At 43.2% G+C, this 18,458-nt stretch overlaps 1 pseudogene; it reads left to right on the forward strand.

Moving 5' to 3' along the window:
• The window catches only part of LOC114685734, a 318,181-nt pseudogene that overhangs the window by 286,932 nt on the left and 12,791 nt on the right, over positions 1–18,458 (forward strand).

The raw sequence follows: 18,458 nt of genomic DNA on the forward strand, positions 1-18,458 counted from the left end.
TCTTCCCACTTCAGTCAGCAAGTCTGTGTACCTCACATAACTCTTGCAACCCCGTTAGAAGCCTGGAGCCAAATGGATCATTCAGGCGCAGCACTTTATCAAGCCTTCCAGGCAACAAGCTGCTTCTTCCCTCTTTAATTACATTTCTCTTTTGGGTGTTTGACGAAACCTAATTAGTTCATTTTAACAAAAGGCAGGTACTTCCAAATGAAGAAAACATAGATGAAGTTGGGGAAAGGCATTCAATAGGTCGAAATATGAATAATCACCATTTCAAAAATGTGGTAGCGTAAATGGTAGGGTGAAAAGGGACATGTTCTCTGACAGGAGTGAGCAAGTAAGTGCTGGTAACCAGCCCGGTAGAGAATACAGGATGGACACTCATATATGTTTTACTCATGAAGTTAAGGCTATCACTTTTTAAGTGAAGAACAAGGATCTTTCAGTCTATCATTTTTGCTAAGGGCTATAACAGAGTGCCAGGACCAGGTGTATAACCAAGTCTGTGTGACCACCCAGGATTCATTAGGACCAATTATCTTGCTGAGTGTATGAGAGTCCTGGAATCATGAGCTAGGAAAGGACACACTGCCTCCAAGGAGGCAGCATTCAGAATCAAAACACAAGTCTCTGGTTTCGAAGAACATTTCAGTGAATTGAGAAGTGTTTGAAAGGCAGAGTGGTCTTCGCTGCCACCATAGCTACCATTCCCCTCCCTGAACCAACAGAGAAACTTGTGGATCTCAACTGGAAAGTGACATTTCCATTTCAAGGCACTGTCCGGAACTGTTCTTTGATTCTGAAAGGTTGTACCTTAGGCCAGATGTGGAATTTCTGAACACGATGATGATTTGGTTTAATTATAGGGTGTCCTAGCAAAACGGAAACATCCTACCAGAAGTACTCTAACAGCAGAGGTTAGGAAATGCTTCCCCACTTCTGTGACAAGGGATTCCCAGGGCCTGCTACCAAACAACACTAGGAAGTCCCTGCTTCCAAAGCAGAGTTGACCAGACTCAATTCCTCTGCCTCATGTAAAAGTCACATGTCACACTAGTGGTAGTAACTATTACTCAATGTTCTGGTCTCCTCTAAAGACCAGAAGGCATGCTTACCTGTGGCTAAGTTGGCAAATGGAGGAAAATTTTAAATTTTGTTCTTATTGGATCATTTTCACTGTTGGACAGTGTTATAAGAATTTCACTTCTCAGTGATTTTTAGTTTATAATAATCCATGTGACATCACAAATAGCTTTAATCAGACCTTCTTCCCAGTATATGGGCTGTCCTGGTTTGGCATTAACGGTCAGCCTGACATAGCATAGAGACATTTGAGAGTAAAGCGTCACCTGGAGAATCACCCAGATCTAACCGGCCTATGTCTGTTATGTCTGTGGAGGATTATCCTGACTATTGACTGATGTAGTAGAGCTCAACCAATGGTAAGCAGCTCCATCTTTAGGTGAGTAGCTAGTCTCAGGCTATATAAGAAAGGTAGCTGAGGGTGAACCTGTGAGCAAGCCAGAGAGCAAGCCAGGAAGCAGTTCCTCTACAATTCTGTCCTGCCGTCGACTTTCCTCAGTGATGGACTGGGATTTGAAACGGCAGCTGAATCATGCTCTACCACCCACCAGAGGTTGCTTTTTGGTTCGAGGGTTTTTATTACAGTACAGAAAAGAAACAGTAACATGGACTTTGAAACCAGCTGTTCCCTCTGATCCTTACCAAGGGTAAGGAGCGTGGAGGAAGGAAGGAAAAGAGGGGCCTATGACGAAGGAAAGGAGGAAAGCAAGAAGAACAAAAGAACAGTATGAATAAGAACAAACAGAAAGATTGAAGCGGCAGATTGTCCATATATTTTAGTTTGGAGATGGAGAAACAACTGTTAATATATTCTAATTTGTAATTCACTACAAGGCCTCCACATTAGCTCTCACATCCTCCATAATGCTAGTAAAAATCTTTGATAATGTTCTCATTGCTTCTTGCTAATTGCTTTTAATGACGAGATCCCACTCTTCTATTGCCCAAAGGGACTGGGGAACTCATAGCATCATGCTGAGTCTTTAAAAGGAAGATGCACATTTTTTTTTTTTTTTCTCACAAAAGAAAACTACAAATCAAGCTGCCGCTATTGACTGACACAGATGTTCATCACCACTATGTCGGTGTGCTGTGCTGGTTGGGTGTGGGCAGCGCAAGCCATGATGCCTCTCACCTTAAGGGCTACAGTTTCCATCCCAAAAAAGGAAGATGCTACCTTAGCATCCTCCCATTTGATCACAAATTAGGACAAGCTTTCTCAGCCTCTTCAGTTCCTCCTTCATTGTTTTGTGATCCATCCAAAAACTTCTTACTTGCCGAGAAAGACAAGAACACATTGCTTCCATCAGACATGCACAGACCTTTTTGCTCTTGACCATTGCAGCAGTGGACAGAGTTAGATGAACTTGTGTAGAATAAGAGAAGAATTAGCTAGGAGTAGGAAGAAAACCAGAGAAAGATGATGTCCTTTAGCTCAAGGTGATTTAAACTCCAAAGGAAGAAGCACTCTTTAGTCATGAAGTGGTCAGGCCAGAGTTCCAGGTACCTGATTTATGTTTCTTTTTTAAAAGCTTTCATCCAACTTTGCAAAGTAGGTGGTTGTTTCTGTCAAGGGATAAGTAAGCCACTGTTCTGTAGTGGTCTGTTAATTAAGAATGCATTATGTAAGCAGGAGAAATCTCCCATTCCTATCCCAGATTGTCTTTGTCTCCAATTCCCAGCCATGGACACAAGCTTTTTATATGGTTCACCTCTGTGCTGCCACCAAAAAATGAGGGAATCATCTTTTCCTTTAGTGTCCAAGTTCAGTCTCTCGTGTCTATCATTTATTTAATGATGTCTTATTATTCCTGAGGAATACTAGGTACATTTGCAGACTTATGCAACTACTTTTAGAAAAATAATGCATCCTGAAAATGTAAACAGCAATTCAAAAATTAGTATATTTTGTAGAATAAATATAATTGTGCAACTCAATCCATTTTGTGTTATACTAGTTCAGTTTCTTAATTCTTCCTATCAGACCTTACTGAGTGTAAATGATCACTGTGCCATATTGACTTATTGGTTTCACATATAGTACCACTGAATCATGGGCTAGCCCTACTTGCAAAGATGGCATTCCACAAAAGAACAGGCAGATCTTAATCAACAACAGAAGAACCAAAATACCCAGTGTCCCACCTCACTAACCTCCTTCCCATCTCCCTCAGCCACTCACTTAGCCCCTAACCCCCTCAGAGATAGCATACCTTACAGCGAATTGTGGTCATCATAGGTCGTGTAGACCAGGCTGTAGGCCTTGTGGTCCTTGTGTGCAGAGAGGGCATCATGTCCTCTTATGTCAGGCCTCTATCAGTTCTGTGGGTGCTCACAACACTCGATGTCCTTCAGACTTCGTACGTCTTATTGTAAATTCCCCACTCAGTTTCCCTAAATGCATTCTTCTCGTCATTTTACACTAGCAGATTAGCATGGCTGTGAGTTAGTGAGGGAATAACTTGTTTAACTCACTGAAGTCCGCTCATTGGCCACCTGTGATTGCTGTATGTCTAAAGTGATTTTTGAAAAAGTTGGCGAGCCCAACAATTGAATGATCTTCTTCCTCCTTGCAGTGTTTTGTTTTTGTTTTCACCAGAGTTCAGAGTCCTTTAAGTACACGGTTGCCATGTTCTGGATACAACCAGAATTCTCAAACAATGCTAACATCTCTTATACCCGAAGAAGACAAGCGTCACAGAGGCAGTTTCCTTTTGTGGGTTAAGCTGAGCATTTTCGTTGTTCATCATGCGGCGTTTATTTCATTCTTAAAGCTTTGTTTTAGATTGAAAGAATTATGGGGACAATATGACTTCTTTCAGTGAAAGCAATTTTAGATTAAAAACCTCTTTTCTTAAAATATAATGGACAACATTTTTATCAGAATAGTTTCAAAAATAATTTGGTACTGCAGGTACAGTAATGAGGTGATTTGACCAAGACCATAGGGTGAGCCAGGTGCATGAACATACCAAGAGGCTGTAGGGCACAGGTGTTGTGGTGCCTGATGTGGCTTGAACAAATCTCTTAAGTCTTCTTTCTCCAGTTTTACCAATACCAACTGTGCAACCATTCAGTACCCACACTTCACCGAGGCATTGGACCGTAGCCATTATGAAGACAGTAGCTGACTTCATACACTGCCCGGCTAATGAGGACCCTGGAGTCTCTCTGTCTCATCAGCAGTTGTTCATGATACATCCCCTAGAGGAAGCTGCTTCCTTGGTCCACTATTGGAGCATTCCCTTGGGTTTCTTATCTTGGGTCTTATCATAGGGAGCCTTAAGATGACTAACATGTGTATGCCAATAAATAAGCCCATGATGTTACTGACGAAACTAACTTCTAGAGAAGCTCAGTTCATAATGGCAAGCAGAGGAGCCTTTCTGGAGGAACTGAGCCTGTATCTACACAAACATTGCAGTTATGCTTCAAGTTCCCAATCTGTAAATCTGTAGGTCTATGGAAGTGGTGTTTACCTCCTCTCTCCTGTCGTGGTCTTGCTCACATTTTTCTCATTACACTTGGGAGCTGAAGGGGTAAAAATTGTGAGAGTTCAATGTAAGAACTTCCTTAAAGCCTTGGCCATTTCCATCCTGGCACTTACACTGAGAGGTGTGGTTAGGAGGGGGGGCTGCTTGTGATTGCCTTCATTCTCTCCCTAAAGCCTGAAATTATTCAGATGATTTTTCATGGGTCCCACCCCCATGTGTATCACTAGTGACCTGATAATTCATGCACAAATCGTGGATGTGTCTATTAGCATCAAGGAACAGGTGTATAGAACAACTAAAGATGGCTATGTGTGGACAGCCATCTCAGCAGGCTGGAGATCAAAGTGGAAGCAGATTGAGGCCCCCAAAGCTATTCTTCCTTCACCTCTCTCCTCACTTGTGTAGCTTCTGTGGCTAAGGACTCACCCTGTTGGTGGTTACAGGTACTGATGAAATGTCCATGGAAACTACCCTCTTGAAAAGTACTTTGCCACTGAGCTAGGTTTGGTGACATCCCTGTGGTCACCAATGTTTGCAGAGCAGGATGGTGATACTGAAATACCCAAAATCAGGAGGGGCTTCACCATTCAGTGTAGCTAGAGTTTTCCTGCCTTGCCCACAGTCAGGACAAATCTTTGTCACCCACCAGTCCCACAGCCGCTCAGACCCAACCAAGTAAACACAGAGACTTATATTGCTTACAAACTGTATGGCCGTGGCAGGCTTCTTGCTAACTGTTCTTATAGCTTAAATTAATCCATTTCCATAAATCTATGCCTTGCCACATGGCTGGTGGCTTACCGGCATCTTCACATGCTGCTGGTCATGGCGGCGGCTGCAGTGTCTCTCCCCCTCAGCCTTCTGCTTCCCAGAATTCTCCTCTCTCCTTGTCCCACCTCCTTCTGCCTGGCCACTGGCCAACCAGTGTTTTATTTATTGACCAATCAGAGCAATTTGACATATAGACCGTCCCACAGCACTTCCCCTTTCTTTTTTTTTAAAAGGAAGGTTTTAACTTTTACACATCTCCAAAGTCAGCTTGGTATATTTGGGAATTTGGGCGTAGCTTCTCTTGCTACTTCCTGCTGGAGGGGGGCGCTGTATCTTTATGGGACACAAAGAAAATTTTAGGATCGTGGAGTAGTCGTGACTTGAAACGATTCTGGATGTTGGATCATCTGGGCCATGGTGTCATCGGAGACCTTTCAGGTGGTCTTGGCTGGTCAAACCTGATGTATCTTAATCTGGAACAAATCCATAGCCTCTGGCTTTCTGTAGAAACAAAAGCAGAGCTTCCTTTCCAAAGCAACATATCCTTACATCCAAATTTTTGAAGTTAAGGTACCTTTAAAATACACATTTTGGCATAATTCAACAGCTTTTGCAATCAAATGTTTCTCTTCAGTTATGAATATCAAAGAGAACATAATCCAGATTCTCTGTGTGGTAGCCATCTTTATGTGGCTTATGTTTTATATTACCTTGAGCCTATTGCTTTAAACTGCAGCCTTCTAAGCCTGAAACGGCGCTGTGGCTGCTGGCTCCACCCACTTCAGTTCCCAACATGGCGGTGGTACGTTTTCCACCAGCTCTGGGAGCCATCAATTCTCAGAAATAGTGGGTCTATGCTTCTTATCAAAGCAGCGTGTAGCCCAGAAACCTCTTTTCGTTTTGTACTAGCAAAGGCTAAATCCACCATGCAGCTTAATGTTCCATTTGCAGAGGCCTCATTCCCGCCATACTGCAGATCGAGCACACATGCCAGGAACCCGCCAGGAACTCAAACTGGCAGCTGCTGCTCATTTGAGAGAGACAATTAGGAAGCTGTTTTTAGCTCCGTTTTAGAATCTTTTCTCAGGTTTTAGGTGGAAACTCTTGCCCTCTCGTTGGGCGCCATTTGTAGCTAGAGTTTTCCTGCCTTGCCCACATCGGACAAATCTTTGTCACCCGCCAGTCCCACAGCCGCTCAGACCAACCAAGTAAACACAGAGACTTATATTGCTTACAAACTGTATGGCTGTGGCAGGCTTCTTGCTAACTGTTCTTATAGCTTAAATTAATCCATTTCCATAAATCTATACCTTGCCACATGGCTGGTGGCTTACCGCATCTTCACATGCTGCTTGTCATGGCGGCGCTGCAGTGTCTCTCGCTCAGCCTTCCTGCTTCCAGAATTCTCCTCTCTCCTTGTCCCACCTACTTCCTGCCTGGCCACTGGCCAACCAGTGTTTTATTTATTGACCAATAAGAGCAATTTGACATATAGACCGTCCCACAGCAATTCAGGACATTAAAAGCCATTATTTCCTAAGGTCCAAAATCAAATGAGTCATTTTTCTCCTGCAGGTAACACTATAGCACAGCAATGTTTTGAAAGCTAGAATCATTAACTTTGTAAATGTATGTTTTCTCCTCAGACAATTTTGGTATTGTCGGCTTTCACCCAATCACAAGGTCTTACATTATGGCGACTTGGAAGAGAGCCCCCAAGGAGAAGTGCCCCATGATTCCCTGCAGGACAAATGTAAGTGGCCCCCTCCCTGGTATAGGACACCTGAACTTTGACTGGTTATTTTTTTTATTCATAGTATACCATGCAGAAAACTATTAGCTTAAATGAACCTTTTGAACTTTACTCATCCTTCAATTTTAACCTGAGCATTCCCATTAAGTGCATGGCCTAGAAGGATTTGAGGCTCAGAGATGAGCAGCAGGTCGAATGTCAAAGGGATGCTCACCTACCTTTCCTCTCTATTTTGGATAGTATGCATCTAAAGCTATTTCAGGGAGCCAGAAACATATAAACCTGAATTTGCCAACTGTATTTTCAATAACCTGAAATGATTTCTTATAGCATATGCAACAGCCTCTAACACATATGACTTAATGTATCCTATAATCACAAAATAGAGTTAGTGAAAGACTCACATACTACTTCTGAGAACTCAGCTACTTTGGGAACTTATGATAAATAACTTTCCAGAAATTCAGTAGTCCTCCAAGGTATGTATTATTTCTATTTATTTGCCTTTGCCGTATGCTTTGTTTTAATGTGATTTTGAAGAGATAGTAATATGTGAGATCTTTTTAACCCAGTACTAAGCCGGTACCAAGTACAAGGTTCAGTGCTCAGTGTAGAGACTAAAATTACTAAAGCTGCATTGAAAAATGCCAGGATGGTGAATTAATTTGGAAGAGAAATGAGACAGAAGTAATACATCTTTGGAGGACACTCTAGTGAGAGAAATCAACCGGGGGGCCAGTTGTCATGACATGCTTAAATAACCTTTAAAAGTAACATCGGTCCTGCCGTGTTTAGGTAAGCATATCCCATGTCCCAGGCAGTGTCTTTGACCTCCTGCCTCCTGCTGTTTTCACATCTGCCTTCCATCACCCCAGAGCCCATGAAAGTCAAATCTCAACTGCCTGCTGTACAGCGCTAGACCACAGGAAGCAAAAATAAACCCTGAGTGGGAAACTTCCTGACACTTTCAGACTCTGTGCTGACATCTCGGGCAGAAAGCCTAGAACATTTCCTCTCCCTCCAGTTTAAAAATGGGACGATCTGGTCTTTGTAGTGTCATACAGTTCATTCATTCCATTATAGACGAACTGCTTCCCAGTGTGTATTCTTGATACCACACATCAGGAAAAACTAATCTGAAACCCAGAGCTGTAGGCTGTGCCCCAAACACAGGCTGTGCCCCAACACAGGCTCTGCCCCCCCCAACACAGGCTGTGCCCCCCAACACAGGCTCTGAACCTCCCACAACACAGGCTGTGCCTCCCCAACAAGGCTGTGCCCCCCCACACAGGCTCTGCCCCCCCTCACAACACAGGCTGTGCCCCCCACACCAACAACAGGGCTGTGCCTCCCCCAACACAGGCTGTGCCCCCTCAAACACAGGCTCTTAGGTTTCTGCATGAAGCTAAGACCCACCCTGGTCAGAGCTGACAAAGCTGAACCACCCTGTCACCTGATGCCAGGCCTATGCTTCTCCAGCTGTGGACCAGGCCACCAGACCTTGGAAAGTGGAACTCAGGCGGCCACACTCAGACCTCACAAATCAGAACGCTGCAGTAAGAACTGGAGCCTCCATGTGACTCTGGTGCCCTCTCAAGTTTTAGAAATGTTAATGTAGGTATTGCTGAATACTCCATGGTAATTCCTCAAACATGACTTTCACCAAAAAGTCCTTTTAAACATGAGTTGAAAATATGGTTGGCGCTTAGAGCCTAGCAAGCGAAGAGGCCCTGGGTTCGGTCCTCAGCTCTGTTAAAAAAAAAAAAAAAAAAAAAAAAAAGACAAAAAAAAAAGAAAGAAAAGAAAATATGTTGTCAACTTGTATTTTTGGAAGAAAGAATGTTAAAAATAAAACTTTACTAAGATTTAATATCACTATTTTTCATAAAGGAAAAGATGCTCTCTCTCTCTCTCTCTCTCTGTGTGTGTGTGTGTGTGTGTGGTGTATATAGACACACACACACACACACACAACACACACACAAATACTCATACTCTCACATGGTAGAAAGGCTTAATCTTCGAGTAAAGGGCAGGCCTTTCTGCTCATTGAATTAGCTGTATGAAGACACACTCCAGTGTCCTTTTTCTCTCCTTTCTGTTAATTAGTTAAAAATCCTCTCATGAGCTAGGAGGTGTCCACGGCCAGTGATGTGGAAAAGTATTAGAAGTTTCTGGTGCCCAAAGTAACTACTACTTATTCACCTGGCCAGAGATGGAGAAAGTCTCTGGCTGAAGACTCATACACTCCTGACCCCCCTGAGAATCTGTTCTCTGCTTACTGGACTTATAATTTATCCTCACACCTATAGATATATAATCCGCTTCTCAACTTAAACATGGCATGTAACTGACAGTTTGTCAGCGTTAGGTGCAATACACCCAGTTCCTTAGAAAATGAGCTGTCCTACACCTAGAGAAAGTTCTAGAGGTTGGCTGGCACCAGAGCTCTCTAAAAGAGCAGTTGCTGGCTTTCCACAGAACAGTGCCCCTCACCTCCAAAGCCCCAGAGTAGAGAAAACTACAAACATCTAGTGTGCAAGGAGAGTACCTGGCCTGGTGGTCACAGAAGAGCACAACCAGAGCTGTGAATCTCTGCTCTCCACACAGGTTTTGATAATGGCCATGGGCTGACATTGTTCTGGGAGAAGGCATCTTCCTCTTGAAGATGCCTCCAACAGGTTATCTCCTTTCCCTCTGCAGCCTTCAAAGTCCAGCGATGCAGAATTCCAAAGATTGTATCACACTGTATCCCTTGCAAGTGCGGTAGAAATTACATCATTTTAAGAGTGTGTGTGTCTGGGGAGAGTGGGTGGGTCGGTGAGATTGTATCTATCTGTATAGGGGTCAGAGAAGGGAGTATATTCATATTATAAAGTGAGTGAAGTTGTTGTGGCTAAGCTAAAGCCTTGCCCGCCCTAGGAATCTAAGTCCGCAGCTTTGAGCACACGCATCTGGTTTGCCTCCTGTGCCAATCCTACATTCTGCCTGGGCCTTAAAAGCAGCAAATGTATTCCACTGGGCAAATGAGTGAGAGACCTTGGAACACTCAGCCCTAGATGGGGTGTCTCCGTCAAATCCCTCCCTCAAAGATCAGGTAGCACAGCCGAAGAGGAGATGAAAAGAGTGTACGAGCCAGAGGGCATGGAGGACACGAGGAAACAAGGCCTCCTAAACACATCAGGACCGAAGCACATAGGAAGTCCGAGACTGAGGCAGCATGTGCTGGGTCTGCATGGGTCAGCACCAGATGGGATCCTAGAGATGAAAGGAGAGGTGGACACACTCCCCACCCCTAACCCAGAAGCTCTCTCCAGTTGATAAACAATGCAATGAAAATTTAGTTTTCTGCAAGGAGTCTCATTAGGGAAACAAAACTTCTCTTATGGATAGGCTGCCTGCCCAGCAGGAGACAGCAAATAGAAATGAAGTCAAAGGTGTCTTTGAAGGTTCCTTGTCTCATAATCATTGTGTCAGGACTTTTCCTTTTCTCTTCTTTTTAAATTTCATCCCCCCCCCTCTCTCTGCATATTTTTGTGGTTTCTGGTTTTGTGATTTTATGGGATTGCTGAGTGTGTGAGTGAGTGCTCTCATGTGTCTACATCTGTTTCTTGTATCTTTTCCTGGACTCTTTTGCTTCTATTTGTTTTGTCCTAGTCTGATGTGTTTGTTTTTGTTTACTTTATTTTATTTCATTATTATTCCTTAGATGCCTGTTTTATTTTCTAGTGAGAGACAGAAAGGGGGTGGATCCAGATGGGGGGGGGAGGAACTGGGAGGAGTAGAGGGAGGGGAAACTAATCCAGCTATAGCTTATGAAAAAAAAAAATCCATTTTCAATAAAGAGAAAAAGGATAGTTTCCCTTAATTAATGGTGAGAGTCACTGTCTTACCATGTATTTCTGTCCTTTCCTAAGGCAGGGGGAGTTATCTTTTACCCTTTGAGTTAGCCAGGACTGAATAGTAAGCTATTGATGAATCAGAGAGTTTAACCGGACCTTTTACGACAGCCGGTACTAGTGAGGACTGAAAGATTCTTCTTAGCTGTCTTCTTCTCTGAAGCTTTGAGCCGTGCTCTTCATATTCGTTCTGATTGCCAGGAAACAGGGCCTTGAAAGTCTACATTTCCTGCATTCTCCTCTCACCCGCTTCCTCTCAGGGCTTACAGGCTGTCAGCACCATCGCTCCCATTAAACGTGAGCTCACTTGCTTCCTAACATGCTGTGCCCCTCAAGGCCTCGGTTTGAGAGAATCTAGGCCAGTGTTCTTCACCCGCACTCAGGGGAAAGCACAGACCCATGCCTCCTCAAAGATTAAGCCTATTATAGAGGATGAGGAGAGAGCTGACAGCCAGGGAAAGTGGGGGATTTGGGGTCATGAAAGCCAGTGAAGAATCAGGTCTCTCCATCTACTGAGAGAATTAATGCAGATTATTGGTAATAAGAATAATGGCAGATGGCATCTGCTAAGTGCATAATGTATGCCAGGCGCTGTGCTCAGAGCTTACATAAGTTATCTACTATACAACCCGAAGGGGCATCTCATCCATATTTTATAGATAAGGAGAGTGAGGTAGAGAAGCATTAAGTATAACTAGTTGACAGTCATGGGTTAGTAAACAGTAAGATAAAGGTGTTTTGCAGGCAGCCAAACAGCTCCATGGCCAATTTTAATTTATTTTTTCCGGCCTGCGCTAAAAAAAAAAAAAAACGGTCTGGAACTCTAATAACTTAAACCCAAAGTGGTAGAACAAGAGTTTGAATGAGCCCCAAAGCCTTGGTTTCTGGTTACAGAGGCATAGTATGGACCCTCACTGTGCTATGAGGCTGATCTGCTAGGTTAGGGAGAGCAGGCTCTGTACTAACAATTGGAGCGATCTGCCTCCAGCCAGTCTCTGCCACAGAAGCGTCTACTGAGGATATCTGCACACAGTAGTGTCTGCACATAGCATGTACCAAAGGCATAGAGCCACTTCTTGGAGATATTTTGCCATGACTTGGCCCAGGAAAACAAAGCTAAAAGTGTTTTCATCATAGTGGCCACATTTGTTTTTTAGTAATAGTTTTCATTTGAATCATAATTAAAGTTTCTTCCAACATACCAGCAGGAGTTTCCTGCGTATGCTTGGAGTGAAGCCCACATTTGTGGCTGTTCCCATTATGGTGCTGACACCTTTGAAACACAAAGGGACAGTAGCCTAGTAAGGGAGCATGGAGACCTGAGACTAGATCTGTCCCTGGCTAGCTGTTGTGACATTGTAGAAGGATTCTTCTTGAAACTCAGGCTTCCCATCTGCAAATGGCAGTGTTGAATTCGTTCATCCCAGTCCTTCCTAAACTGAGTAATGGTGAGAAATGAAGGTGTAGCCCAGAGGAAGGGTGCTTGTAGGTTTTTTCTCCGATGACCCCCTGCTTCTCCCAGCTCTGTGCCCTACTTCTTTATCTTTCTCCCATGTCAAAAGACCAAATCAAAAAGCTAGCTTGGCTTTTGAAGCCCTCCTGAGCTCCCACTGTGTGAATGTGAGCCCTCCCCTGTTTCTGCCCCTGGACCAGAGAGGACACTGGTTTTAACTCTCCCATGTCTAATCCTCCAGTGCATCTAGAGAAAGCTATGAAAGAAAGAAAGAAAAAACCCAGCTTTTCAAAGTGATTGTATTTTTAGAATTTTGTGTTTTCTTTTTAGTAGTCATATCCCATGAGCGACACAGTAGCTTATCTCCCTGATAGGGAACAATGGATATTTAAATATAAAACATGTACAGCCACAATATCCAGTGAAAAGAGATTTTTCTCCTGTGAAGGCTTTGCATTAAGGATTCAAAAGGCTGATCCATGGCAGTTTTGTATTTTCCTGGTCCCATTCTACATGTTTTCAAAGCCAAGGTGACTTACTTTTGTAGGAGATAGACACTGTGGAGTTCATTAAGCATTTCATATCTCTATAACAAAGGATTTTCTACAATGTACTTGTGATTCAAACTCCAGATGAAGCTTTAGGAGATTTTCTGAATTGCTTTGCTAATTAGATTTAAAATTCCCTTCAGTGTCTCCATTGCAAATGTTAGCAACTTCTTCTTAGTGTTCAGATATGCCCTGCAGACAGATCAGCCAGAGGCAGCAAGGCCAGTTCTTGGTTAGGAAAATGGACTTGTGAGACCTGAACTCAGAGTTCAAGGTAGGGCTCAGAATCCTAGCACCCACCTATTAGATTCCTAATCAAAGGAGGCCAGGAGAGGCCAGAAAGAAAAGGCATCTGAGGTTTAAGACTGAACAGTTCAGGAGAGGCCACACTGCTACAAGGCAATGCATGAGCAGGCAGCCCCTGCTCCAATGCTTAGAGCACACTAAGACTTCTTACCTATAATGCTGATGAAGGACTGCGCCAGTCACTTAGTGCCACAGGCCAGTGTTCCTTTGCCATCCATACCTGCAGCAACTGGATGGCACACAGAAGAAAGAAATGGCTGGCAGGACTTTTTAGTACCTCCCTCTAGAAAACGACTTCCTCTGACATTTCACTGGCCAGACCTAGTCACAAGACCTCAGCTAACTGCAAAGTTGCTGGGAAGCATTGTCTTCCTTGTGCCCAGAAGAAGAAGCCAGGTATTGATATTGAAATCGAATGCAACTGTGGACAGAATGTACTAAACCAGGCCTACATAGTGGAGGAGCCCATGTTCTGAGGTAGATGGTGGAGAAGCCTCCAGAGATTCTGGAAGAGCTCGTCACATCCCCAATTCTCTGGTTTGAGAGGTCTGAGCACACTGCCACACTTAGGCAGAATTCTCAGTAGTCTTAGTTATCCGGGGCATTAGCTTTTAAGGTACCTTCCTGGTCTATTGTTAATATTCTGTAAATTTATATAATTTTGTTAACTATCAACCTTATAATCAGTTTGCTCCGTGAAAATGTATAAGCTTTAACTATGAAGTCTGCCATTATGTTCACCTTTAACAAAGCGTAGGAATTGATTGTTTACAGCCCTCCCTTGGCAAAGCCAAGCTAGTCGGCATGTGCAAGATTCACAGTCATTTGTGAGACTGGAAGACTTGGGATTGGGATTTTTTATTTTTTTAATTCAAGGTTCTGAACCATCCTACTCGTCCTTGTCTTTTCTCATCTGATCTTAAAGAGTATTTTGAATGCAGAGCCTTTTCTGTTTCTTATCTTCCTTCTATTCCTGAGCAAGACATACGATAACATCTTTCTATCTAGCTGCATTATTTTCCAAAGACTCTATCAGAAAGGAAAGTGTCCTTTATTTGGTTGAGTCTTTTTCCGTTGCCTGTTGAACAAGGGCAGCTAAACCTACCTTACAGAACTGTTATAAGAATTAATGATTTGGGAAAGGGAGACCTTTTGAGGAGCGGTCAGAACTGTGTGGAGTCAGACAGTGATTTGAACCAGATCTGCCTGCTTTATTTATCCACCACTCAGAAACAAACAATATAGCTGGAAATGCTAGCTGGAGGTATCAATACATACGAAGCATTTGGCATGGCTCAGCACACAGAAACCCTTACAATGTCAGCATCAGCACCGCCTATATTGTCATAACCACTACTACCTACTGTTGCATCTGTTTATACACACCACCACTGACAGCACCACTGTGATAGGTTGTTGTTTCGGGTGTTAGTGAACCAAATTATATTTATGGAACTAGCCTGCTAGAGATGCTTCTTACCGGAACATAAATATGCTTGAGTATCTAGTCTCTGAACGCTGCCTGGCCTCTTCCTCTGCCACTCTCTCTTTTTCCTTTGTGTAGTGGCTTCAGCAGAGCCAGCCGTGGTAGCAGACTCAATGAGTACCTTTGCTCCTTTGCTGACATTGAAGCTTTCGATGGTGTCATAACGTTCGTTATTTTTTATGAATTGCAGTGCCGGTGGCAGATATCAAAGCGGTGGACGGGAAAGGACTGCCCTCATATGAAAGAGAAAGGTGCCCTTAAACAAAACAAGGTATGAGTTCCTGATCATTGTAAGTGGCTGTATCTGCCCCATGCAATGAGCCTTCGTAATGATCCCAGCCCTCACTTACAGAAACGTGCATGCATGGATCGGAAGTTCACCATGGAACCAAGGGCATTTTATGTAGTGTTGTATGTCTCGGTTCTCTTTTGTCTTTCTGATCCATTCCTTTCTTGTCCCAGTGCCTCACTCTTTCTCTGCCTGATCACTTTTGTGATGCCTGCTCTCTCTTGTTCCCCACTTTTGTCTACTTCTAACCCTAGAGATTACGATGCTGTTCTCCCTCTGTCTTTGTATGAGCTCTTGCTCACTTCATCCATTCTGTAGCTCTTCTCACTCTTGTCATGGTATCCTCTCCCAGTGCTGCTTCCCTGGTCTCAGTGAAGCCTAAGACAGGCAGACACCAGCAAACTCAAATATTAGGAAACATTGAGCATCTTCTAGCCTTCAGCACCATAGTAGTAGACTATTAAGTGTCAAATGCAGCTTAAAGGAGAGCAATACCAGAAATCATGCTTAGGTTTCCCATTAACAGTGCACTATTTCTCTTCATCCCTTTCTAGTTTACCCAACAAGGTTTCACCATGATGGTCACATGTTTATGAGGAAACAGGTGGGAACCTAATCTAGAAAGACAGAAACGTCTCTTCTAAGTCAGAGCGTGCATTAAGAGCCAGTTCTTTGTAATTATATTGGCATCTGTTTGTTATATACCATCCATTAAACAAGAAAGAAAGGATTTGCTGTGTGTAGTGGTATATGCTTGTAATCCTAGCACAAAAGAGGATGAGGCAAGGAATCATAGCAGCAGCCTGGACTGCCATAGCAAGATCCTGTCTCAAAAACAAAACAAATCTAGATTTACCTGGCTACTCTAGAATCTGGGTGCAATGCCACATGAATCAATAATTTAGTTCTTTGATTCTAAAACCAGTGTCTAGGAGGAATGAAAAAGACCTCATATTCTGCTATCAGTCAGGATTAGCATAATTGTTCCCTGTTTCTGATTCCAATGAAGATAAAAGGTCATTGCCTTATGACTATGCTCAAAGAAAACGAAAAGTACTGTGAGATTATTGTTCAGGATGTCAGAAGGAAAGATCCTTGCTCCTTGTGATATATAGATATAACTCAACTCAAGTCCATGTGCAATCCTTCACTGCTAACCCCATCATAGCACAAGCCTATAAGGAGCTCCAGTGACAAGCCTAATAATACAGTGGGATGCTGGAGACACTAGAGTCTGGCGTCTGTTGGATAGCACCTGTGGGGGTTCCATGTCAGACAGACAAGACTGTGTTGTTCTTAGACTCGAAAAGAGCATTATAAACCGTGGCAACAAGTCCCAGATTTCATGGTTTGCCTCTTGTGGGCTGACTTCCTTCAACACCAGCAGGATTGCCATATGTTCCACATGTCAGGTGTTCCTTTCAGTCTCAGGAGCACAGCTCTGCTCAGCTCCAGAGAGGTTCCTGGTTATGTAACACTTGAACTGAGCAGGAAGCCATGGAAGAAGTGACAAACACAAGAGTCTAACCAGAAGCTAGGAGGGCTGGCTGGCAGTAGAGCAGTCTGCCAGACTTGAACATGCTGACTAGGAACAGGAATTCTGTCAGATGTTTCAGAGGAGTTTGCTCGTCAGCCCCAGCATGTGAAGGTCTGGAGGGCTGTCACTCTCCTTTACATTCAGAAGCTGAACACAGTGGCAGGTTTAGTGAGAGACCTTGTGCAGAAGTCAAGTGGAAAGTGATCTGTGAAGCACCTAATGTCAACCTTGAGCTGCAGATGCATGGGCACACACATGCATGTACACAGAAAGCACACACATGTGATCCCAAACATGTGAACACTCACGTATATACAGATACTCATATGTACCACACACACACACACACACAACACACGTATGCATGCAAGAAAAAATACAAAGCCCAATATTCTTGCTATACTAACATAAATTATTACTAAAGATCTGATTCTCATTTCCTATTACCTAATATGTTCAAAAAAATTAGAGGTGTGCTCTCTCACCCTAAAAAGGAGGTAGAGTGGACAGCCCACAGAAACAAAGTGATCATCTGAATCAGGGCTCTGGTTTCTCTTTAGATTGTGTAAATCATTTGGATTTTACCAGAATGACACAGATGTAGGACTTGTCAGATTGGAAAGTTATAACTATGATTTACAACTGTAGAGAAAGTCAATATTATACGAGTTAGTGTTCAAATGAATTGTTCTGTCAAAATGGAAATGATAAGGACTAGAAACTTAGTTCAAGGCCAAAGCAGAGTAGTATCAGAGAAAGAAAAAGTAAAAATAAAATAAAAATACTAGTTTTTTAGTCTCCTATGCAAAAAGACTGCTATGTTTACTGAAGGGACAGAACAGACAGTGTTACCAACATGCTCGTGTTTATCTAATGCATCACTGATAACTTTCAGTGTCGTCTGAGTATGTCAATTAAGAGACAACAGTTTTCAAACTCTTTTTTATACAAAAATGATCAAAGCATACTTATTTAATATACATTGTAAAGGCTCAAGCAAACTTAGTTTGAAAAAAAGACATAAAGCAAAGATAACACCACAGCTCAGAAACAGAGTCCCATACAGAAATAAGGAAAGATAGGCCTTACTTATTTCTAAGGAAAGACAGCAGCAACTTGGAGGGAGGCTGGACAGCTGACTTGGGCTCTCAGCTGTGGGGATTTTTCAGAGCTGGCAGCACATGTGTTCAATGGCTGTGCTGGTTTCTCCTAGCAGGTTCTGGATAGAGAGCAAAATGGTCCTGACCCATACAGGCAGACCACTTAACCCTTGAGGATGTGCAGGTAATGTTGCTCTGATGTCCAAATCCGGTGTTAGCAGGGTGTGAGGAGCACTGTGGGTGGTTAGAAAAGCTCTCAACTGCAACTCCAGGGGAGTTTAGAGCTCAGATCCTCTTAGCTGGCACATGCTTCACGGATGGTCCTATCCATTTGGAAAGGTCCTCTGACTCAGGAAGCACAGAGATTCCTTTGTCACCAGACATTCCGAGACTCATCAGCTCCTGCTTGGCCTCTTGCCCGTGGGCCTCAGGTGGCATCCCATTGTTGGATGCTGCCGTGACTGGGTAGTGATTTGGTGAGGCCATCTCTGAGCTGCTGTCATGGCAACAGGAAACATGGAGAATGAGTAACAACTACAAACTGATGTTTTTGTTAAATAAGAACTATATGCTATCTGTAAGAACCCTATTTTCAATATAAGTTTAAAGTAATGGAATGGAAAGACACACCATACTGACTGGTATCTCTATTACTCTTATACAATCAGACCTCAGATGAAAAGATATTATCAGAGACCTGTTTCTCTCAGAAACATAACCTTACCTTACACATATGTGT

This window comes from Peromyscus leucopus, unplaced genomic scaffold, assembly GCF_004664715.2.
Source record: "Peromyscus leucopus breed LL Stock unplaced genomic scaffold, UCI_PerLeu_2.1 scaffold_113, whole genome shotgun sequence".
Classification (NCBI taxonomy): Eukaryota; Metazoa; Chordata; class Mammalia; order Rodentia; family Cricetidae; genus Peromyscus; species Peromyscus leucopus.